The 22840-nt window shown below is 45.4% G+C and overlaps 1 long non-coding RNA gene across 2 annotated transcripts; it reads left to right on the top strand.

Annotated features, from left to right (window-relative positions):
* The first annotated feature begins 15965 nt into the window (after nt 1–15965).
* LOC122474158 lies at nt 15966–22132 on the top strand. 2 transcript variants are annotated; one of them, XR_006294850.1, is made up of 5 exons: nt 15966–16256; nt 16805–17072; nt 17587–17643; nt 18055–18158; nt 18502–22132. It is a non-coding gene; the product is annotated as an uncharacterized LOC122474158 (long non-coding RNA). The 2 variants fall into 2 exon arrangements; XR_006294844.1 differs by having other exon boundaries at nt 15972–16256; nt 18051–18158.
* The last annotated feature ends 708 nt before the right edge of the window (nt 22133–22840 follow it).

Below are 22840 nucleotides of genomic sequence, written 5' to 3'. Positions count from 1 at the left end.
TGGGGGCAGCAATCTGACTCTACATGGCCATTCAAGGATCCCATCACTGCTTAGCCATCCCTTAGAAAATTGACATCATCCACATTTCCAAAGCTGGGTCACCATATTGTCTGGGTTCGTGTCATGGGAAGGAGAAAGACAGCATGGTGGAGACACACCAATATCTTAAGTAACAGACCTAGAAGTGGCTCAAATTCTGTTGCCAAAGACCCAATCACATAGCTATACCTAATAGCAAGGGAAGCTGGGAACGGTAGTCTTGCCACAAAACATGTGCCCGGCTACTGTTCCACTTTCAAGAGACAGCTTACTAAGAGGACCCTAAAATTATCTCTTTGTGTTTTATTCCTCCCTTTGGGGCTGGATAACACATATTCATTGAGACTTTTCTATCCTATTATTCTTTCTGAAGCCAAATTTATTTCAGAGAGAATCACTCCCTCCAAGGCAGTGGTCAAGCCAAAATGCTCTCCAGATAGGGGCCATTCTCACCTGCCCTCAAAGTGACCAGAAAACTGTCAAAGAGACTTTCAGGGACTATCTGTTCTAGAGAAAACCTATGTTCTAGAGTTTCTCCATGCTCAATATAATCTGGAGGGCACAATGGCTTATAGTTTTTTCCCCTCCTTATGTATGTGATGCAAGATGAGCTACAGAGACTTTCCAGGTTGAAGTTTTAGCTATCTAATAATTTGTGAATATCCTATCTCTCCCCAGATCTGGCTGGTCATAGCAACGTCTCTTCTGGCTCAATGCCCAATATGACCTGACCTCACATATTTCATATCAGAACCTTGTAACCTAACTGCTTTTGAAGAAAGAACTGGAATTTCTCAGGATCCAGGGAAGGATAATAGTTCTGATTCTCTGAAGTCCAACAAAGCCTTCCAAAGTTGCAATGCAAAAGCATTTTTTCTTTCTTCCCATTTATAATTCTTAAGCCACACTAAACCCACAGAAATCATCCTTATAGAGCATTCTCTTAGGCCTCCAACCCAGAGAAGGAGGAGCAGAGACCTATACTCAAGGCGCTTCTAATAGTCATGCAGGGAGCATAGCTGAAGTCAGAAATAACCAGGTGTGACCACCCAACTTGCCTGGAACTCCAATCACAAAGGAGGAATGACCAGGCACCAGTGGGATTGATCCTTCTTTAAAAAATGTTCACAGGTCCATAAAGCTTTAGGTAAGTATAGCCTCTGCTCATGAACACATTCCTCTTTGAATATACTTGCTCACCATTGCTTTCTGTAGTCAGTGCTTTGCAGCTTATAAAGCACATTTACATTCATTAACTTAGGGATCTCCAAAAAAGGGTGCAAGCACATACATATGCCAGAGGATAGGCAGAACCATCCATGAACTGTAGGAAAGAAAATATCTGAGCCCCTGTGTTAAATAGCCAAAATTGATTTTTATTAATATCTAATACATGGATTGACATTGATGACTTTTTGTCCCTGTGTCAGAAGTGCAAGTGTAACACACAGGATACGTGTTACCCGGGGAAAGAGTGAGAGCTCCACAACAACATGGAAGGCTTATGTGGGGTTGCAGATTATATTATCTAGTTTTAATTAAACTACCCCCCCCCCACCACACACACACACACACACACACACACACACACAAAGTGGATGCTTGGTTTAGAAAGAAATCCTAAATGGAGGGGCGCCTGGGTGGCTCAGTAGGTTAAGCATCAGACTTTGGCTTAGGTCATGATCTCATGGTTTGTGGGTTTGAGCCTCATATTGGGCTCTGTGCTGAGAGCTCAGAGCTCGGAGCCTAGAGCCTGCTTCAGATTCTGTGTTTCCCTCTCTCTCTCTGCCCCTCCACTGCTTGTGCTCTCTATTTCTCTCCCTCTCTCTCTCTCTCTTTCTCAAAAATAAACATTAAAGAAATTAAAAATAAATAAATAAATAAATAGAAATCGCAAATGGAAGTGAATACTTATAACACAAGCAACAAGAATAGGCAGGGCTGACACTTCCACTCCTAATAAGAGCTCAACCATATAATAGCCATAATACAAGATCAAGACAATTAGGACTTACTCATATCTAGGAAGTTGGCCAAAAATTTTTGAAATTATCATAACTGTTTAAAATATCATTTGATATCCACTACCATCAATAATAAACCTTATCCTTAGTGTATATTATGACTTGAGATATTAGCTAATGGTATAAGTGATGCAATTTACAAATACATAAGCATACATATATTGGGTGTACACACACAAATACATGTTTACTGATGGAAAACATTCTCAAAAAGATTTGGAGACCATTGTCATAACTCATTTGAACAATTCCTCATGAATCACTTGTGAGTGGTATTATTTTGCAGTTAAGAAAACTGAAACTCAGAGTGGCAAAAAATGCCCAGAGACCATGAGCTATAAAATTTATGTGGAAGTGGGTGCACCTGGGTGGCTCAGTTGGTTGAGTGTCCGACTCTTGATTTCAGCTCAGGTCATAGTCCCAGGGTCGTGGGATAGAGCCCCACATCGGGCTCCATACTGAGTGTGGAGCCTGCTTAAGATTCTCTCCCTCTCCCTCTGCCCCTGCCCCCTGCTTTCACTCTCTCTTGAAAATAAAATTTAAAACATTTATGTGGAAGTGAAGACTGGCCACCAATGAAACTGGCACCCCAAAAGCTGAGTGAGCAATTCAGGGAGACAGCTGTGGAAATTAACAAGCAAACTCCACCCCATAGCTACTGAGTCCCAGGATCTGCTCTGTTCTATTCCTAACAGAGTATGCCAGGAAAGCCAGCACCACAAAGAATATCTCATTCTATCAGGCTGAATGATGTTGTCCTGAACCCAGGAAGCCTGCAGAAACATCATCTTTTACGAAAAAAGCCAGGCATTTGTCCTAGGATGCTTTAAAGACACTGTCACCATCCCCATCAACAAACACAAATGTTGCCTTAGTGTACATGTCTGGAGTCGGAAGTGAGATCACAGTCCCAGATGACTGAATCTGACTTTACAAGGGGGGCCTGATCTTGGCAAAAGCCAAGGTTTCTCAAAGTCATCCCTTTGGGGGCTGCAATGTTTAAAACAAAATTTCCTCCCACCACTAAAACTCACTGGGTGGAAATAGCCCTTGGAAGAATGGAAACCCATTTCCCTCTGCAGCAAGCCAGTCTGCCTCCCAAAGCTCAGAAATGTGCTGTGCTCAGCATTTCTGTGCTGATGCAGCATCCATGGTCAAAAAAGGCGGGCGGCTGCAGCAGCCGCAGCAGCAGCAGTTGCTCTAGGGGGTGGAAATCAGATTGCACCATTTCTACCTCATTTGGCAGCAGAAGCACCGAGTCACAGGGAAGATGAGGTTCTAGTCCAGAAGCAGCTGGGCTATGTCACTCTAAAGGTGGTGAGTAAGATGGCTATTCACTGGGGCATTAGGTTTTTGTGCTATTTTCCTAAGTGAAGGTTCTGGGTGTAAGAGGGTGTGTGTGTGTGTGTGTGTGTGTGTGTGTGTGTGTGTGCATATGTAATTGTACACATATATGGGCACTCATATTTTCACTGAGCAGCAATACTTGGAAAGCTGTAAGTGGAATAAATAGAATGTCGTGTTTTCAGGCTGGAGGGGGTCATAGAAATCATGCATTCCAAGCCCCTTATTTCACAGAAGAGGATCATGAGGTCCAAAGAAGTGAAGACTTTTGCCTGAGACTACAGAATTAGTAAGTGGCCAGGTCTAGAACCTAGTGTTCTGATCTCCAGTGCAGGATTCTTCCCATTGCTATACATGGGTATAAGATGACTGCCTCTGTGCCAAGTGACCTGTATCCCTGAAACCTGTAACCACAGCATTAGTGTCACTGAGACCCCTCTGGATGTTTCCAGTAAGCATGGGAAGCCATTTCTGACTAACTGCAATCTGGGGCACAGCAGCAAAACAGCAGCACGTGTTTGCCGTAAATTGTTCCAGTCCTAATGGCAACCTCCTCCCTCGAGGTGATTTCTCCGGTCACACAGCAAACAAAGTGTATACAGCACCCGCAAATCCTCCCGGCGGGGTCAAGTGGGCTGTTGATAGGGCTGGAGAGTGTGCTTCATCAATAATATCCCCCTTTGCTTGGAACAAATATTTGCTGAGTGCCACCCATATGCCAGGCACCATCACATTCTTTACCTCAGTTCATTCTCCTCACAGCCTTGTGAAGCATTATTATCCATCTCGGACAAGTAAAACTGAGGCTGAGGGAGGTTCAAGTATGCAGGCTATTTTGGGTCTTTAAAAGTGCCTCGTTCTAAGAATTGTGGTTTTAAAAATAGTTATTTTCTATGATCCTCTTTACCAGAATGACCATTGCCCCTGAAATAGAAGGAAATGTTCTCTCCTTAACGAAAAGCCATTATCTGCAACACTCTGGATCAAATGTGTAGTCAGATCAGGGAAAATGACATTGAACATTTGCAGGTTTTGACTCTAAATTAGGCATTGTATGGGCCTTTTGGGTTTTCTCAGGTTTTTCTCCTATTTTTCTGGATTCTGGTTCAAGTTAAGATTGCACAACACGCCTAAGAACCTTGGCTCTTTAAATACAGCTCTACCCCTAATTGTGTGATCTGGAATAAGTCAGTTTACTTCTCTGAATCTTCTCATTGATAAACTGACAACAAAGACTAGATGATCTCTATCCTCCCTTTGAGCATTGAAATGTTTATGTATGTGTTCATTCATTCACTTACTTAAGTGTTTCTTGAGTTCCCATGACATACCAGATGTAGTGTTGGTGGTGGAAGGAATTTCAGAGATAACCTCCTCCAGCCCCACACCTCTCAAGCCTGCAGAGTTACTCACGCAGGTGTAGTTCTAGTCAAGCTCCATCAAGACACGGTCCAGCATGCTTTCTGGGAACCAAGTATGCCCTACTCAAGTCCCCTCCCAGCTGGAAATGATTTGAATTTCCTTTCCCGTTGCTCTCTTCTATAATAACACTTATTGAGTACTTACTCAGTAAAACACAGTGCCAGGCACTGTGCTAAACAGTTTTCATGAACTACATCATTTAATCCAGACAATAATCCTATTCAGTAGATAATATGATTAGCCTCAATTCACAGATGAAGAAACTGGCAACTTGACCAAAATTGCAGTTAGAAAGTAGTGGGGACAGTGGTTCTGTTTGGGATAATGAAAAATGTTTGGAAATAGATAGTGGTAGTGGTTGTGCCACATTATGAATGCACTTAATGTCACCGAATTGCACAATTTAAAATGGTTAAAATGGTAAGTTTTATATTATGTATATTTTACCATGATAATAAATACAGCAGCAGAGAAATTTAACCTAGGTAGAAAGACTCCAAAGTCTTCTACCTCAACCATTCCTTTTTTATTCTCACCACAGACAGGACTCAGAAAGGAATGTGTTCCCTCTCTAATGGAGGGTTTAGGTATTTTTTGTTTGTTTGTTTGTGTTTGTTTCTTAAGAAGCCACAAAATAATGCCCACACATTGGGAAAGTTACTTTCTGTGTTTAAGGTCAACAGTAACCTATTTATGAACAGATTCCCAAGTCTGGAAGAGTCAGAAATCACTTCCATGTTTCTTCTCCCATTTTTCTCCCAGTCAATAAGCTAAAGCTCTATCTGCAAACTCAATTCAACTTCAAACACATTTAAATATCAGGTACCTTCTTTGCACAAGATCCTGGCTTACATGTTTTGGGGAGCAGAGATGAGAAAGATATCATCTCTGCCTCAAAGAGCTCGCAGTCTAGCAAAAGGGGCAAATACAGAAATACAAAGAAGCAAAGTCATTGGATAGAATTGCTGAGCACCTATGCTAGATGTGAAGGCTACAGAGGTGAACAAAACAGTTTCAGTCTGCAGCAAAGATGGCACAGATTCAGTGAGAAGGGCCTTCAGAGGGGAAAGACTATACATTCTGTTGAGATGGAAAGGTATTTGCATGGGGGATTTTTCTCCTCATCCATTAAATAGCCATGAATCTATTCCAGATGTTATTAGAGGAGAAATCTCACCACCTGTCCTTCCTTTTCTTCTCCTCTCATTCTTTCTTTAGGCTTATTCTGTTTTCCTTTTTTTAAACTTTTTCTATTGGACACTTAGATCACTCATCTTTGGTCTTTCTTCTTTACTAATATAAGCATTTTAATACCAAGGTCTCCGTTAAGCACTTCTAATAACTGCAAGACACAAGGTCTTGATATTTTAATTAATTATTTCAAATAATTAATATTTTACAATGATTTATTCTTGGACCAGTGAGCAATTTAGAAATGTCTTTTGTTCCCAAACACATGGGAAGAAGCAAGTGGATTTTTTTTTTTCTGGTAATGATATCTCACTAAATTATATTGTAGTCAAATAATACAATCAGTATGACATCATATCATAGTATTTGTTCAGTCTTCATTTCTGGGCTCCTACATGATCAAGTTTTGTACATGTCCCATGTACACTCCAAAAAATTGTGCTTTTTCTAATTACTGGTAAGGGATTTCCAAGCTTGTCCATTACAGCAAGCTTGATAGTTCAAATCTTCTATATCCTTTCCAACTATTCTTATCAATTACCAAGAGAGCTACCTTAAAATCTCTTACTATCATTTCCAATTTATCTTTTTCTTCCTAAAATTATTTTTTTGCCGTTGTATTTTGAAGCTATGTTTCTAGGGGCCTACAAGTTTAAAACTGTTCTTCTACTTAATTCTTCTTCTTACATTGTTTATTATGTGGAGAGCATCTTAATCACCAGTAAAGTCTTTTGTCTTCAAGTCTATTTTATCTGACATTAATGAACTACACAGTTTTCTTTTAGTTAGTATTTACCTGTTATTTCTTTTCCCATCCTTTCCTTTCAGCCCTTTTGTTAACATGTTTTTATGCATCTCTTTCAAACAGCACATAGCTAGATTTTTATTTCTGGTCCAGTTATATTTATTTCCTTTGATCTCTGCTATGCCATTAGAAGAATATTCATATATCTTATCTGAAAATTTTAGATACTGACTTCTAGGAGGTTTTCAGGTTTCTTATTGCCAGAAATGAAGGGTGTACGACCACATTATTTAGTAAGATTTCTAAGGGTGCTTCTCACTGTTTCTCCCTTTAGAGTGTTAAAAATTGGCCCTTTTTCTCACTCAGTCTGTGCTGTTCCATTACATCAAATTTCATCTTGTCCCTCCCAGACATCCCCAAAGAACTTCACATCTACAACTGAAGTCTTTAGTGTCTCCTCTTATTCCTGCTAATAGATTTGTACCAGAAGTGAAATGATGAAGTAGATCTTGTAGATTGGCCCTTACTTGAAAACAGACCTTAACTTTAAGGCTCAGGTCTTCAAAGGAAATAGAGTTATTTAGACCCTTGGAAAATGTGGTCACAATTGGCCTTCTTGGAAATTAATGGTATGCTATTACCATAAGGCATTGAGGAACTTATCTGGCTTCATTAATAACAAATTATACTAACAGTCTTTCTTTGCCAATAGTTACCTTTTTTTTTAAGTTGAAAAAGAAGGTCTTTAATATTTGTTTAGCCCTTACTGTGATGGAGCACTGTGGTTGTTGTTTTTATGCTTTATGTCATTTTATCCTGACAATAACTCTCTGAAGTAGATGTAACTATTATCCCTGTAAAAGAGGACCTCCAAAGTTTGAGGTTCTGTCAGAGCTGGGCTCAGGCCCAGGGAGAAAGCAAGTCAACAGACTCTACAGTTTCCCAACATAGAATTCTACTTCTTCTCATCTGTACCCAACTCTGGTTTCCTACACAGTTGTACAGCCCTTTTGTCTGACTTCTAGCCACTTAGTAACTGTGTAGCCTTGGGCAAGATGCTTCACTCCTCTGGGCCTCAGTTTCCTTATCTTTTAGCTCTAAGATTCTCATCTCTGACGACTTCACATACAATGGGGTCCAGACTGCCAGTGTACCAGGGGGAGGCAGAGCTGTGTTTCTGTTGGAGCTTCTGAGATCCTCAGGATTCAAAATCTTTCCCCAGAATTCAGAAGGAATTCATGGCTGTATTTCTCCCTGTTTCATAATGTGCTATTTTTACAATACGTGTTCAGTCAGATTGTGGGTCAACTACAGGATACATCATGAAATAATCCTTCCCTAGGCTTCCCTTCTGCTCAGACTGGGGCTGACATGGGTCACACAGCATGTGACACTGCATTTCACCTGTCTGCTTCCCTGACCCCTTTCTCTGGGGTGGAGGAGACGATGAAAGGAGCCCAATCATCTCTGGGCCCATCTTCAAAGAGAAGGCAGAAAGATAGAGCAGTACAGATGTGCTCTCAGTAAACAATAGTCCTATGATGCCAGCATTATCATCATCCCTTGTATTGTATGTAAAACAGCCCAAAGTACATAGGTAGTAGAACTAGTATGTGGTCTCACATCTGTCTTGGCTCTAAAACCCACACTTGTTCTCCCATAGAATCCACACTCTCCAGTAGAAGTCAAAGACCTATGTAAATCGAGCACAATTTCAGAAGTGCCAGGAAAACATCCTCTGTTTTCCCCAAACATCCATCATTCACTGGCTTATGAGTCCCCAAAATGCTATTAATTGATGTTACCACCTTTTAAAAATTCCCCTAAGAGAAGAAACATAGTTAGGTACAGGTTACTCAACTGGGATCTTGTTCTGGAAGCATAAGGAGGGAGCCTCACGAAAGGGGAGAAGAGAACAGAACAAAAAAAGCTTGGAGCTCTGAGTGAGTGGAAAAAATCCCTTCATCCTCCATTTCCCAGTAAGACAAGAATTAGGCTCAGAAAGGAAAAATCACTTGTCTAAGGTCACTACTTGCAGCAAAGGAAGAATTAGAACTCAGGCCTCCCAGACCAGTGTCTTGCTGCATGCTGCAAGGAACTTTCTTGGTAATATTGTGGTTGTTGACATATAATGAGTAAAGAACTTGGGATGAAATGCCCTCTTTTCCTGTCCTAGGGTAGCCCATAATTTAAAAAGTGTATATTAAAGACAGAAACAATTCCCATTAAAAAAAAAGAAATTCCCATTGTCCCTTTTATTCCCTCCTAACTTGTCTATCACTTGCTTCAGTGCACTGTTTTCCTTTGTATTGTATCAGCTCAGAGTATCTGATCATGCACCAAAAACAGGGAACATCTCTGCCAAGCAAGAGTCCTGCTTATCAGCCCTGCCTTGGGGGAGCCAGGGAACCTGAGATCACCCAGAACAAAATGGAAGTATATTCACCTTGGTTTACCATCCTCCATCCCAAGAATTTCCCTTAAGGAACTCTGCCCTTAAAAGAGCCCCTAAGTCCTTCTCTATTTTCCAACTCCCCTCCCCCACCTCATCCCAGGTGATGAAACACTGTGACTGGTTAAGATGCTGTTTAAATGCAGAATGTTATTATCACCATATATCATCCAGATCAGCTTTCTAGGTCGTACTAAGATGTCAGAATGATGCAAGCCAACATTTTTATTATTTAGGATACAGTATACTAAGTTTATGTTGATTACTCTAAGTATCATCTTTGAAAGATAACTAGCATTAAAGTGTTGATAATGTTCCACTTTTGCAATCATATTTGCATAGTGTACAACAGAGTTTAGCAGGAAAAATTATCTTAAGTGGTGTTTCTCATCTGCTCTGTCAGTCTCACACTGCTTGCTTTAACTTGGTACATGAGGTAGGACAAACGCTTATGATTTTTTTTTATATCAGCTTTACATTATATAATGTTATTCTTGTTCCTTCTGGGAAGCCTGCAGCATGGAGTTGTAATGGAAAAAGCAGAATCTTTGGGGCCGGTCATAACTGAATTCCAATTCCAGCTTATGCACTTGAGAAAGTCATTTAACCGCTCGGGGAAGCAGCCACCTCTTCTGTAAAATGGAGTTAGCAAGGCTGTGAGATTGTAGATAATATATGAAAAACACCTAGACAGCACTGTGCCTGGCACGCAGCTGACTGGCATACAGCAGCCCCCTTTGTTTCACATACAGTGGTTTTAAATGCCTGTTTACCGGCAGTTTGAAATTAAAGATTGAAAGTAAGCTGACATTCCCTGCACTCTACTTCTGGCTGACGATTCTTTGGCCTTCCAGCAGAGTTATATATGCAGATAATCTGTTTGGTGCTGCTCAACACAGAAGGGACACTGATTTTATTTTATGAACAATAGTTGAATGTCTCCGGAGTGTCGGCTACTGAGAAATAAATATTGTAGATTTCATTTATTCATTCATTCATTACAAACAAGCTATCCTCCAAACGACCCCCTCATTCTTCCTTTTTCCCCTGTACTTTTTTTACACTCCCCCAGGTCCTACTACAGTCTTTTGCCCAATTGGATGCTATTTTTCATTTTCATCTTGTCACCACCTAATGTCCAAATTTATTTAAATCATCCTCAGACACAATCCTACAAGATATGAATCACGTTCGGGATTTTTTTTTCCCTCTGACTTGTCAGCTGTCTCATTTATGATTGACAAGATTTCCATTTCAGTTAATTTCTACTAATTCTGCTTCAAATCTGTATATCTAATGAACGCACCAATCGGCACCTCATTATCAGTCAGGACCATTTTTTTCCAGTGTAATGCACTGACTTCATAATTTACAGTACAAGGTAGCTGCCATTAAGTGAAACTCAAAGAAAGCCTTGTCCAGTTTGCATGAAAACAGTATCTGGCATGTGAGTACAAACATCATATCCTCTCTAGGCTCTCATCCTTTATACATATGAACACTGTTTGCATGCTCCCGTCAGGCTGTTAAACCCAAACAAGGCTTTTCTCTTTGTAAAGGTATGTTGAATTGTATATCTCTGCATAAGGACGAAAAGAAAAACAGTTTGTCTGCACACACACACACACACACACACACACAAACAGTCCAAGTTCTCCAATGCAAACACAATCTGACACAGGCTAAAAATTGCCTGAAGCACTGGCGAGTTATAGATCTTCTCCCTGGGGCAGATAATTCATTAGGAAATAGCCTCATGCCCTATGTAGCAATTGAACAAAAATATTTACTTGTGGTAATATCAGATGATAAGGGTAACAGGGTTTCTTTCTGAGCAAGGGGGAGGGAGAGCCATGCAGTAAATACCCATCATAAGCATTGCAAATGAATCATTAGTCGTCATCCTGCAATCTAGGTCAGGATGGAGCTAAAGGGAAGGGCTTTTAAATCGGCTACAGGGCTCAGGTTGGATCTGCTTATGTGAAGGCACAAGAGACAGACAGCTACATTGTGGTGAGGCATTTTAAGGGGGATAGAAAAATGCTTTCACCTGATATAGGGGCCTTTTCCTGACCCAAAGAGTAATCAAGAACAAAGAGGGTTGTACTTTCAGATGAATGACATTTACACACACACACACACACACACACACACACAACTTCTAAGCCTTCTGTGTTCAACTTTTCAGGCCCTGAAAAGTGTCTGCCAGATAGATTTTAAAAGGGAGAGCGTATCTTTCAGACTCAGGAACATGTGGATTTTGTTTTAAATGATAGAATCCTACACTATTTGTGTCGAGAAGGGCTTTACAAGTCATGTACTCCAACCACCTCATGTTGAATGAGAGGATGTGAGACAAGGAGGAGAGTGACTTACTTGCCCAAGGTCATACAAGTCACCTTCATCATACAACTGTTTCATTTTCTTTTGTTTTCTTTTAGAGATTCATTTTTGTACAATATGAATAATTGATTAAATAATGCAGAAACAAAACAAATTGACTTGGTAACTGCCACCTGATAAACTAGATATGGGTCAGATACTCTTGCCACGTGCCTCATCCTTCCCCCAAAATGATTATGAAAGGGTGCTGTTTGCCAGACCTCTGTTTTGGGGGTTCTTCCTCAAAACCTCCAGCCCAGGCTTTAACGTAATTATTTTCTAGGCATGTTGTGGTACTTGGCCAAAGGCTCTGAAACTTTTGTGTGACTCTCGCCCTATCCCTCTGGGGCCACAAGAGGCTGGCAGTGTGTGTTTTTCTAAATATGTTCTGAAATATCATTGAAACTAGAGAAATTTAAATAGAGACTGGAATTTCAAAATTAAATCCAAGTTACTCACTGAATGTACTTGCTAGGGTCAGTTTGCTATTTCTTGTATTTACCAAAGTCGTAGGAAAACTTAAAGGTCAAATGTGATATGAGGAAAATATACAGGCAAGGAACGAAGAGAACTGGCTTTCTTTTTAACTTTATCACTGGATTTGCTACACAGCATACACATGATTTCTAGAAGCAATGTTTCCTTCTCTCTGGGCCTTGCTTTTCTCTTGCTTTCCTCTTTTATCTAAATAAGAAGAAAACCAAACGCTCTCCAGGGTTCCATCATTAGTTATGCTATTCAAATGATATCTCCAAAACGGATTTGTTTTTGGAAGCCACAGTAACTGCCGAACTATCTGTAGCTATTTCCAAGATGCGAACTGATACTAAAGGAAGTGTCTGCTAAATTTATGTAAAGCTTTCAAAGGAGGTAGTTTCACTATTGAAATAATTCTCCAAAACAATGGTGACTGACTTTGGACTAAGAGCTTATGAATCCAACCCTCTAACCAGTATTTTTTTTCCCCCATTTCACTTTCCAGCTTGACTTGTGAGGGGTTTTTTTCCCCTCTTCCTTATTTAAAAAGGTTTGTTAAGGCCTGATGAGAACTAGGAATAGGTAGGCAGTAAGTGTAGGCACCCATAAGTAAGTAAGAACAAGCCTGGTTCTTATCTAGCCTGAACACTTCAGTAGGAACAGAGCTCTGTATTCAGTTTCTTCAGCCACCACAACTTGAAGGTTATAGAATATTCTATTTCAGGACACCTTTAGGAACGAGGAGGCCGGTTAAAAGTACTGCAGTGTTATTTTGATTTCTGCCACTGAATGAATCACTCCTCCTGAATGCAAACACCAGCAAAGAATGCGTTAGAGGATCCGCCATCATATTAAAAATTAAATCCGGCTGCATTTCATAATGGGCTTTCCTTTTTAAAGCACGGTTTCATCTTCTCACCATGGAAATTGCGTTCTGATGGCTGTTCTTTATGGTTAACACTGAGGCATCGGCTGAGGTCAGAACCCTGCTTCTCTGAACAGGGAACCACAAATGTCACAGACACATGGTACGCCTGGCAAATAATATATTTCTTTCCAATCTCCTGTGTCTTCAGTTTGCCTAACGTCATGCTCCTGGTAAGCTGAAGAGAGTTTATTTCTCCGGTCTTCTTTCCTTCCTTTGGTGGAACCAGCAGGAGGCATGCAATTTACAATGAATTCAAAAGTGCACCTCTTTTGATTTTTGTTGTTGTCTTTATTTTAACCTCCACGAAGAGAGAGATTTAACTCAGTCTTCACCCCAGGCTAAGCTAATACTTAGGTCATGTCTGAGCTCTCTGGGGAACCCCGCTTTATACCATCCGAGGGGCAATGGTGTCTTTTCACGTGGAGCAGCACAGCTGTCCAGCCATATGGGCCCCAAACAGCCCAGTCAATCGGATTTGGGGAGGTTTTACAATGTAATTTCTTAACGTGTTAGTATTTGGGGTGAGTTTGATCAGGGGTAGAGACAGCTCTTAAGCCCAAGGGTTTAGGTTTTAAGAAGCCATCACAAATGTCCCAGCATCTGATCAGACTGGTTAAAAACAGATAAGAAATGTGTGACTGGGGGAAGGGAAAGGACTCCTGACCCCCTCGTTGGAGACAGCCCCAGGGGTATGCTGTAACTATTAATTCAGCATCAGCTGCTTTTTTTTTTTTTTCTTTTCTTTTCTTTTCTTTTCTAACCCGGGGCTCATCATTTAAGGCGTTCCCACTCAGGCCTGCAGAGCCTGTTACAAAACCATCTCTCTGCTCCCCTCCCCCCATGCCGCAAGATGAGAGAGCAAATATCCTGCATTGCAGCAACAGCGCGGGAGGACTGCATTGAAACCGTCCTCAAGCCAAACAAAACCAGGCCTTTAAGAGAAACCTAGGAAAGGGCAGCAGCCGTGTGCCCTGCCTCCTCTCAGTCAAGACAAACTGCAAGTCACAGCCCCATCCCTCCACATAGAAGGGGTTCAGAAACTGCTTAAGGAATTCTTAGTGAATAGAAAACAAATAGTCCTGAATCTAAAACCCTTATCAAAATGGTGGAAGTCCTGAACCAAACTACCGCCAGTATAGTTTTTCCACCAGAAAAGTATTTTAGTTTGAGGGGTACGTTACCAGAATGGTTAAGTTTTCCCCCGGAAAGGTATCCCAGATGATGGCTCTTTCCAACTAACTACAGTCTTCAGAAGTAAAAAAAAAATCTATTGCAGGAGTGTTTTATATTCTCTTCTCCTTTCCCTGGCTCTATTTCTCCTTGTCTGTCTCAGTCTCCCTTTTCAATTTAAACCAAAGCTTTCCTTGTCTTAGAATTTACAAAAACTGCTTATTTTTAAGCTTCTCGTGGTACACTGTTGGAGGCAAAAAGCCAGTGCTAAGAGGTTTTGAGATTGCTATTCTTTCATTGGGACAAACACCTAGTAATTGACCAGAGCCCAAATGGCCTTGAAGCTGGCAGGACAGCGCCCAGGGTCTCCATTCATTTGGACCATTCCCGCTCGGTGGGCGCCCATCTGCAGCGACCCCCGCAGGACCGCTCTCTCGGCCGCCCCGCACGGGCCATCTGATTTGAGGAGCCGCTCTTAGCTGTCAGGGGCTTGCTCTACCTATCCATCCCTCCTTGCATTGAATCCAGTGCTGCCCAAGAAACATTTTGGTTGTTGTTGTTGTTGCTGTTGTTATTATTGTTGTTGTTGTTGTTGTTGTGGATTTTTTAAAAGTCATCAAAGAAGAAAAGCCCGAACAGGAGAAGCAGATGGGCCCTGCGTGTGCGGAAATCGCCGGGATTGAGGTGGACTCCCGCGACTGCAGAACGGACTCTTCGCAAAGACCGAAGATTTCTCATTGCTGGCGCTGGGTTTTTGCGGAGGGTCTGGTCTGGGGGGTGCCTCAGGGTTTTGTTTTCATAGGCAGATTCATCCTGAGTCCTTCCTTAAGGCCAAGCTAACCCCGTGCTCCCGGAAAAACACACTACACGGCCACAACCAACACAACAAAGGCGCCTCCCGAAGTGAGTCTAAATGTACGCGGGACGGGTGGCGGCCGGACGTGGAGACGCACTTTTGTGCTTCTCTAATCTCGGGAGTCCATCTGGCCCCGGCGGGCGCTGGCGGACTGGAGGGCGCGGAGGCGGCGGCAGGGGGCGGGGGGCGGGGGGGTGGTGGCAACCGGGAGGAGGGGACCCGGGAGGGGCGCGCGCACGTACCCAGAGGCGCGGGCACGCGCTCCTGCTCTCCTTCACATTCACCTTGACTGCGGGGGGGGCGGGGGGCGGAGGAAGGGACTACCTTCCCCCACCACCACAACCCTTCTCCCCACGCCACCCCACCCCCGCCACTGTCCTGCCCAGACGCTGCTGGAGGCTGGCAGGGAGGGAAGGAGGGGAGGTGCAAAGACGCTCGCGGCGCTGCTGCGGCCGGACAGCCGCGTGCTCTCCGCAGTGATGTCAACCGCATCCGCCGCAGCATACCCCCCCCCCATCCACCCCCCACCTTGGGCCTCGCCCGCGCCGCGGTCCGCGGAAACCTCTGTCTGGCGCCTCCAGCCTGGGGACGAGAAGCTGGGGGCGTGAGGGTGCCCTGAGCCCCCTACTCCGTTTGCAAAAGCGGAAGAGACAGGGAGTGGGTGAACCCTGGTGCCGCGGCTACTGGGGCGGAGGAAGGGGAGGGGGCGGTCGACCTAAGGTATAGGTTTGACACCCAGGACTGCTGAAGGGAGTCTGCCGGGGACTGGTGCAGCCGCGGTTACGTTTAGGGGGCGGAGGGCACGCTTCACTGCAGGTGCCGCGCTGCGGGCATCGCGAAAGCGCCCCCTTTGCCCAGGATAGAAACGGATAAACGGAAGCGCGTGTGAATGTGGGGGTGCGAATTGCCACCTCCAACCTTGGCTTTCCCGCTCTTCCGAGCGCTCCCACTTCTCACTTTCCCCAAATCCGCATTTTCCTTGGCACAGCTCTCCCCGAGCAAGAAGGAGAGGGAGGTACCCGGGGGCAGTGAGAATGACGTGTGCTGGTGCAGAGAGCGGGTGGGGGCTGCGGGCCCCGCTCTGTGGACCGGCTCCTAATCCTCTTGTTTTCGGTACAGTCAGCAGATGTGGCTTCTTTTAGCTGAATAATCCGTTAAAGGAATAATAATTTTTAAAAAGGAGATCGACCTCACCCAAAGAGGATGGCGAACGAGATTAGGGCTTGGTAAGGATAAATTAAAAGGCTCCAAATTCTGTCTGTCCCTCTCTGCCTTCCTCTCTACCCGCCTCCCCCTCCCTTCACCTCCCTCCCCTCCCCCCCTTCCTCCTCATCCCCTGCAATCCGCACTCGACGCGAGTTCACGCGGAGGGCTGGATTTTCAGGCTGAACCGCAACTTGCGCTGCGCGTTATTATTATTCATCTGAGGGTGCTGCCGCCACAACCTTTGCCTCCTGCGCTCCTCTCCTTCCCCCCGGCCGCTGCAGCCAGCAGTGCAGTCCCTCCTGCACGCATGCTCTGGTTCACCAAAGGGAGATTCTGAATTTTTTATCATGCTTATGATCATCACCATGATGCTCCTTATCATGGTTATCATTTCCTCCTGCCAGGTGGAGCGACCACCAGCGCCTTCTCGCCACCCGCCCCTTCCCCAGCGAAGGAAGCAATTGGGGCCGGGCCGGGGCGGCCGCTCCCTAGATGTGGGCTTCCTTTTGCCTGTCCGCATCCCTCCCTCATTCATCTGCATGTATATATCTTGATCCCTTTATTCCAGTAGATCTACTGCCTTTCGATGGGTTGGCTGAAACACTTCGGACTGCGACCAGTCTCTTAAAAAGAACAAAAAGAGGAAGACCTTGAGTGGACCCCAGGACAAAGCACTTTGGGCTCGGCAAGAAGGGACGCGCGGGAGCGCTGGCTGGGAACTGGAGTGATCTCCCGTGCCAAAGAGCGCCCATGAAGCTTGCGGACCTCTGAGGGTATTCGGATTGAATTTTATTTATCCTTTTGGCATGCTTGAACGATGACATTGTTGGAGAGGGGTAAGGTTTTGTTTTGTTTCGTTTTTTTCTGGGAAAGAGAACTGAATGGTGAGAGGTCAGGTAGACTTAAGTTGGCTTTTCTGCTCCCCTGCCTCCCCTCCTCGAGATCCAGGTGTTGGAGAAGAGACTAGGAAGTAGAAGGCTTAGAAAAAAAGTGGACACCGGGATTGTTGTCCGGGGGCTAACGGGAGAGTGGAGTGAGGTGTAGGTGAGTGGGGACTGGCCAGCTGGAGGAGGGTTTTGGGGAAAAAAAGAGGTTTTTTTAAACCCCCTTCAGCTTCACAAGATGAGTTTTGCTGGGGAGGAGAATATGGGTGTCTGCCGATAGAAGCTCTGAGAAATTGATGAAAAATTGATATGTCCATGTACACACTTAAGGAGGCGTCTGGATTTGTGTGTAAACAGAGTGGAGAGGTGAAGGAGCGCATGGAGGGAGGGGGCTTAAAATAATGTCTTATTATCCCTTTGGCTTTGGGGACTCTCATCCTCTGTTCCTCCCCCCTTTTTGACCTAGGGATCCAGCTGCATTAGACACGAGTGACCTTTTAAATCTACGCCCACCCTTTACCTGGTAAAGCCCGTTGACAGTTTGGGGTGGGGTGGGGTGGGGTGAGGAGAGTGGCAGGGGTGTTTCGAAGACATATATATTCTCTCTCTCTCTCCCTCTCTCTGCCCCCCTCTCCCTTTCCCTCTCCCCCTCTCTCCTCCCTCCTCCCTCCTCTCCTCTCCTCCCCTCCCCTCCGTCTCCTCCTCCCTCGCTCTCCCCCCATCACTCTTTCTCTTCCTCCCTCCCACCTCCCTCACTCCCTCCCTCCCTGCTGCATTTTGCATGAGCTATCTAGGTCATTAGCATTTTAGCGTATGCAAGACTTGACAAAGCTGATGAGGGGCCAGATGGGCCTCGCTCTTATGGGTTTTTTTTTTTTCCCTTTTTTTCCCCCTCTTTTCCTTTTTCCCCTCCACCACTTGGGACCTGAGCAAGAGGACTGCAGCAGGCGAGTTTCGGAAGGCTGATCCCGGCCCGGAGCGCGGCAGTTCGCCCCTGCGGCACGCCCGGCCAGGCTGCGCCCGCACTCAGCCAGCGAGGTAAAGGCGGCGGCGGCGCGCCCTGCTCTGGCAGCCGCTGCCAAGCCCCCGCTGCCCTCCGCTTTCTGTGCCCTCGACTTCCTCCTCCTGGCCCCCTCAGTTTACTGGGCTAAACTGAGAGTGAGAGATGGGTGGGTAGGGTTTGCTGTGCTGGGGCGAGGTGGGGTTGGTGTTGTGTTTTGTTTTTTTGTTTTTGTTTTTGTTTTTTCATTGTCTGGAGCTGCAGGGGAGGCGAGGCGTGAGGAAGGGGGTAAGGGAGTCGGGGTAATTAACACGGGGGAGGCACCCCTCCGTCTCCCACTTCCACCCACACCCCCAACCCTCCACCCCCTCCGCTTTGCAGGAAAAAGCCTGGATCCGAAAGGATGGGGGAGAACAAAGAGCCTTTGGAAGACGTCGCTGTTATCTCATTGTCTGTGTGATTGGGGGAGCTGCGGTAGGGAGGATGCTGTGGTCCTGTTCTCCCTGCCTCCCCACCCCCAACCCTCTCCCCGCTGTCAGTGCGCACGCACGCGCCCTTCTTTTTACTTATTTTTCCTTGTTTTTTTCATCCCATCTTCTCCCTACCCCCCTTCCTTTCTTCCACCTGTCCTTCCTTCCTCCTTTACTTCCTCAGGAGAAAGGCCTCTCTCTCCGTGTTCACAGCGGACCTTGATTTAAATGTCCATACAATTAAGGCACGCGGTGAATGCCAAGAATGGGGCTGGCTGAGCACCGTCGGTCCGCGAGGGCCCGCCGGGAAGGAGCCACGGAGCCGAGGCGCCCTCCGCAGAGCTCAGCGCCGCGGCTTCGGGCGGGAGGGGTCTCGGGCTCCCGCTGGCTGGGCTAACCCTGAACCGGAGCCCTTGGGGCGGGGAGGTGTGCAGCTTGTGACAGACATGGGCTTAGAGAGGCAGACAGACTCAGGGAGAGAAGCTGATTCTGTGACAGAAACAGATCTGTGCAAGCACAGATGCGATGGGGGCGGAGGGGGGGGTGCCTGTGAGCGCATTACGGAGTGCTTCTGTGTGCATATTTTTCTCTGGGCTCGGGGCGCATTGTATGTGGGTCGACACCTTCCGTGGCTGTGTTTTTGTTCTGGGCTTAGCTTTTGGTTCGCCCTTTAAAAAAAATAATCTGGCATCCAGAAGACTGGCAGTCTGTGCCAGGGCTTGGACCACAGATATATTGTGTTCTCCTTGAGGCTGGGGGTGTGGGGGGGGGGCGGAGTGGGTAGCCAGTTGGAAGGGAGGAGGGAGGTGTTTGTCATTCTTTGCTGTCGAGCTGTGGGCACCTGACAAGCTTAAGGAAGTCATTGGGATATAGAAGGAAGAAGGAACAAACTCCTGGAGGGTTCATAAGCTCAATCAGGGCTGAAAGCGTGGCCAGGGCTCTTAGGAGCATCTCACTTCCTCCTTGCGGCTGTAATTGTAGTTTCAGGCAGAGATCCAGGAGATGCAGAGGAAGGGAGAGGCGCAGTAACCTACATGTACCAAAGGGGGGAGGGGATGAATTCCTTCTTAAATCTGAACTGAAGGAAAAACAGAATGTGCACAAGTGTTGATTCTGAGGAAAGCCTCTTTTGAAAGGGGCTGTCAGGGAATGGAAAGCGCTAACCCTCCCTCATTCTGAAGAACCTGCTTCCCAAATCAGGCCTTCCTCCCCAGCACGCGATACAGACCAGCAGCTGATCCTAGAGAGCCCCCGTAGCTGCAGTGGATGGTGGCAAGACCTAAACTCATAAATTTCCAGGTGGAGGAAATGGGAGAGGGACAGGTCCCTGCAGAGAAAGGAGGCCAAGAGCTGGATCATCCTACCAGGAAGCCGGCTGAATCCCTTTTCCCACCCTTGGCAGAGGCCTGTCTTTGCAAGACCAAGGCCATAAGGGATGCACAGGATTTTAGTCTTGATTTTTCACGCGTTAACCAAGGCCTAAAGGAGTTTCGGGGTGAAGCTTACTGAGGCATTCTTTCCTCTGCAAAGCCTCAGTCTAGCCCACTTAGCAAATTAGCATTTAAAGATACCATGGATCCCAAGCCTCATTTCCTCCCAAATATTTATTAAGTACCTATTATGTGCCAATCACCGTGTAATGATTATATCTTAGGTTCTTCCTCTGCCCTCCTAAAGGAGTATCTGGAGTCAGGAGAGGTTACTCCTGACTCCATCTAGATACTCCCAGAACCTTCTCTGCCACCACCTGCTTACCCCTTCTCTCTAGAAGGCTGCAGTTTCCATCATGCAAACTGCAGGCATGGTGCTATCCCTCAACTCCCAGAAGGCAAGTTTGGCTAAAGGACAGAAGAGAGCGCAGTTTCTCTGCCCCCTGAACCTTAGCCAGGGTTGTCCTAAGAGGCACAGGCAGCCACTACCTTCAAAACAGATCATCCTCCAAATGGTGCCTCCTTGGGGTATAAATCCCCTTGCCTCCCTCCTCCCCTAAGAAGGCTGCTTTTGTGGTTTTGGGGCACAATTTAAGCCTCCGATGACCAACCCTTTGCCCTATGGTTGCCCACGATAGTGAGATTCATCTCTGATTGTTTTCCCATAACTCCATCAGACAGGGCTGTACCCTTCACTGATGTGCCTGCCCGTCAGCACAATCTCCAGATGCCTCCCCCAAGTAATGGCCCTTTTAGGTGGAAACCTAACACGCTTCTCCCTGAGAGCTTCAACCACAGGCACCATGGACAAGGCCTGCCAGGTTCCTGCTGCTGATAAACTATGGAAGGGAGGGGCATATTTTTTATTACTTATGTAAACTCTTGTTCCAGAAAGCTTTAATGGGTGTGGGAGTGTTCTAGGTTTGCCGGGTCTGTGTGCATGGGTGTGGGGTTTTCCTGTGTTCACCAGGTCTCACTATGAAATGTATTTTTATGTGGGGCTTTAATGGCTGCAAATGGCAGAGATCAATGTACACTCTGCTCCTGGTGTAATTTCAAGGCCCCCTTTGTGTTCACCAAACAGAGGTATCTGAGTGAAGGTCAGTCCTAGCTTCTTCCCTTCTGCTATATTCTGGGCCTATTTATGCCTAGTGATATTTATGTAAGAAAACTGAAGACTGATGCTCTTCCAAGGCATTTCTCAGATCCCCTCCCTGTCCATTTGAGCCCCTCTAATTATATCCTGTGACTTAAACGAAGGGAAAAATACATGATTTTTAAAACACAGGACACGTTGAGGCAGTGTGCTGACTGAATATGCTAAGAAGGCCCCCATGAGTCCACACACATCACCATCATTATGGTCCTCGTGACCATGGGAGCTCATATGTTGCCCAAGGTGACTGTATGAGATACATTAAGATGGATTTAGAAATGTATCAAAGGAAAAATTGGTAATATTCTTGTCTCCCCTGCCAGCGATGGCCCAGGCAAGATCTCTGTTTAAGCAGAAAAGAAACTGATCTTTTAACAAAAGCTAAGGTAAACTCTTCTGTCATTTCTATCACCAAAGGGGTGGGGAGCAGAGACAATTTTTGTGGCTGCATGAGGAGCCTTAGCCAGAGAAATAAATAATTCCACTCAGAGAGCGGAACGGTGCTCTCTGAGCAGGCATATGCCCGTGTATGTACATATATACATACATTTTCTCTCCTAACCACATCCATCGCTAACATTTATAGGAAAGCATTTAAACACACACACACACACACACACACACATACACATACACAGAAATCTATCCATATATACTGTCTCCACAGGGAAATAATTTTCTCTTTGCCTCTACTGAACTTACATAATACCCCCACCCCCTTGTTCCAACCTTAGAATGGAGTCCTCTGGGGGCAGCTGCAAAGCACTCTCCCTAGGACAGATGGAGCCTCCCTCATCTACTCTGTGGGTGGTTTTAGAGCCCCATGAGTCAACCGGGACTGAGGGCTATGCTGGTAGTATGTGTTTGAGGCTCGCCTGGCTGATTCACAGTGATGAGTATGTCAATAATAACAATTATGAGAATTATGATGCCTAATAAAGATTTTTTTCTTCCAAGTCCCATCTACAATTCTTTCATTGGGGTGTTTTTGCCAAGTCTTACTCAATTTGACTCCAGTTTAAAAGAAAAAAAAAACTAAAACATTTAATAGTTCATTGCATCTCCAATGTAGACCTAAAACAAGAGAAGGGACTTCAAAGGGGGTGAAGTCCAGTCAATGTGTGCTGCTCTGTGCCACCTTATCCTGGATGCCTGGGGCCTGGAGAGATCTGCACCAAATTTAGATGGCCTGGAAAAAATGCAGGCCTTATTGAGAGCAAAAAATGTTCCAGGTCAGAAATGAAGTGTCAGCAGCTCTCAATAGGGCTCACCTCATTTCTTACCCTTCTCCCTTTGTCCTAAGAAGTGTTTCCCCAGAAATGAGGACCTGGGTCATTGCTGCATAAGCCCCCCAAAATAAACCTCAAGGATCACTAGGGGCTTTTTCAGAATTAAAGTGGGGGCAGGTTTATTTTAAATTAAAATCCAGTCTATTTCTTAAACATGTCCAAATATTGAGACTTAGAACCTAGGAGGCAGTACTGTCGGGGGAAGTTCAACTTGCTACTTCGCCTAGCCCATTTAAGGCCCGTCTTTGCGGAAAGCACGAGCGTGCAGTCCAGCCTCCGTAGCGGGGGATACCCGGCTAGGCCTCGCCACCCACCCGGCCTGCGGCCCCACCCCCAGGGCTTTCCAGTGACCTGCTTTCCAGCGTGCAGGAGGCT

The sequence above is a fragment of the Prionailurus bengalensis genome, chromosome B1 (genome assembly GCF_016509475.1).
Source record: "Prionailurus bengalensis isolate Pbe53 chromosome B1, Fcat_Pben_1.1_paternal_pri, whole genome shotgun sequence".
NCBI lineage: Eukaryota > Metazoa > Chordata > Mammalia > Carnivora > Felidae > Prionailurus > Prionailurus bengalensis.
Note: the sequence above shows the minus strand (reverse complement) of the source record. Positions and strands in the feature narration are given on the sequence as shown.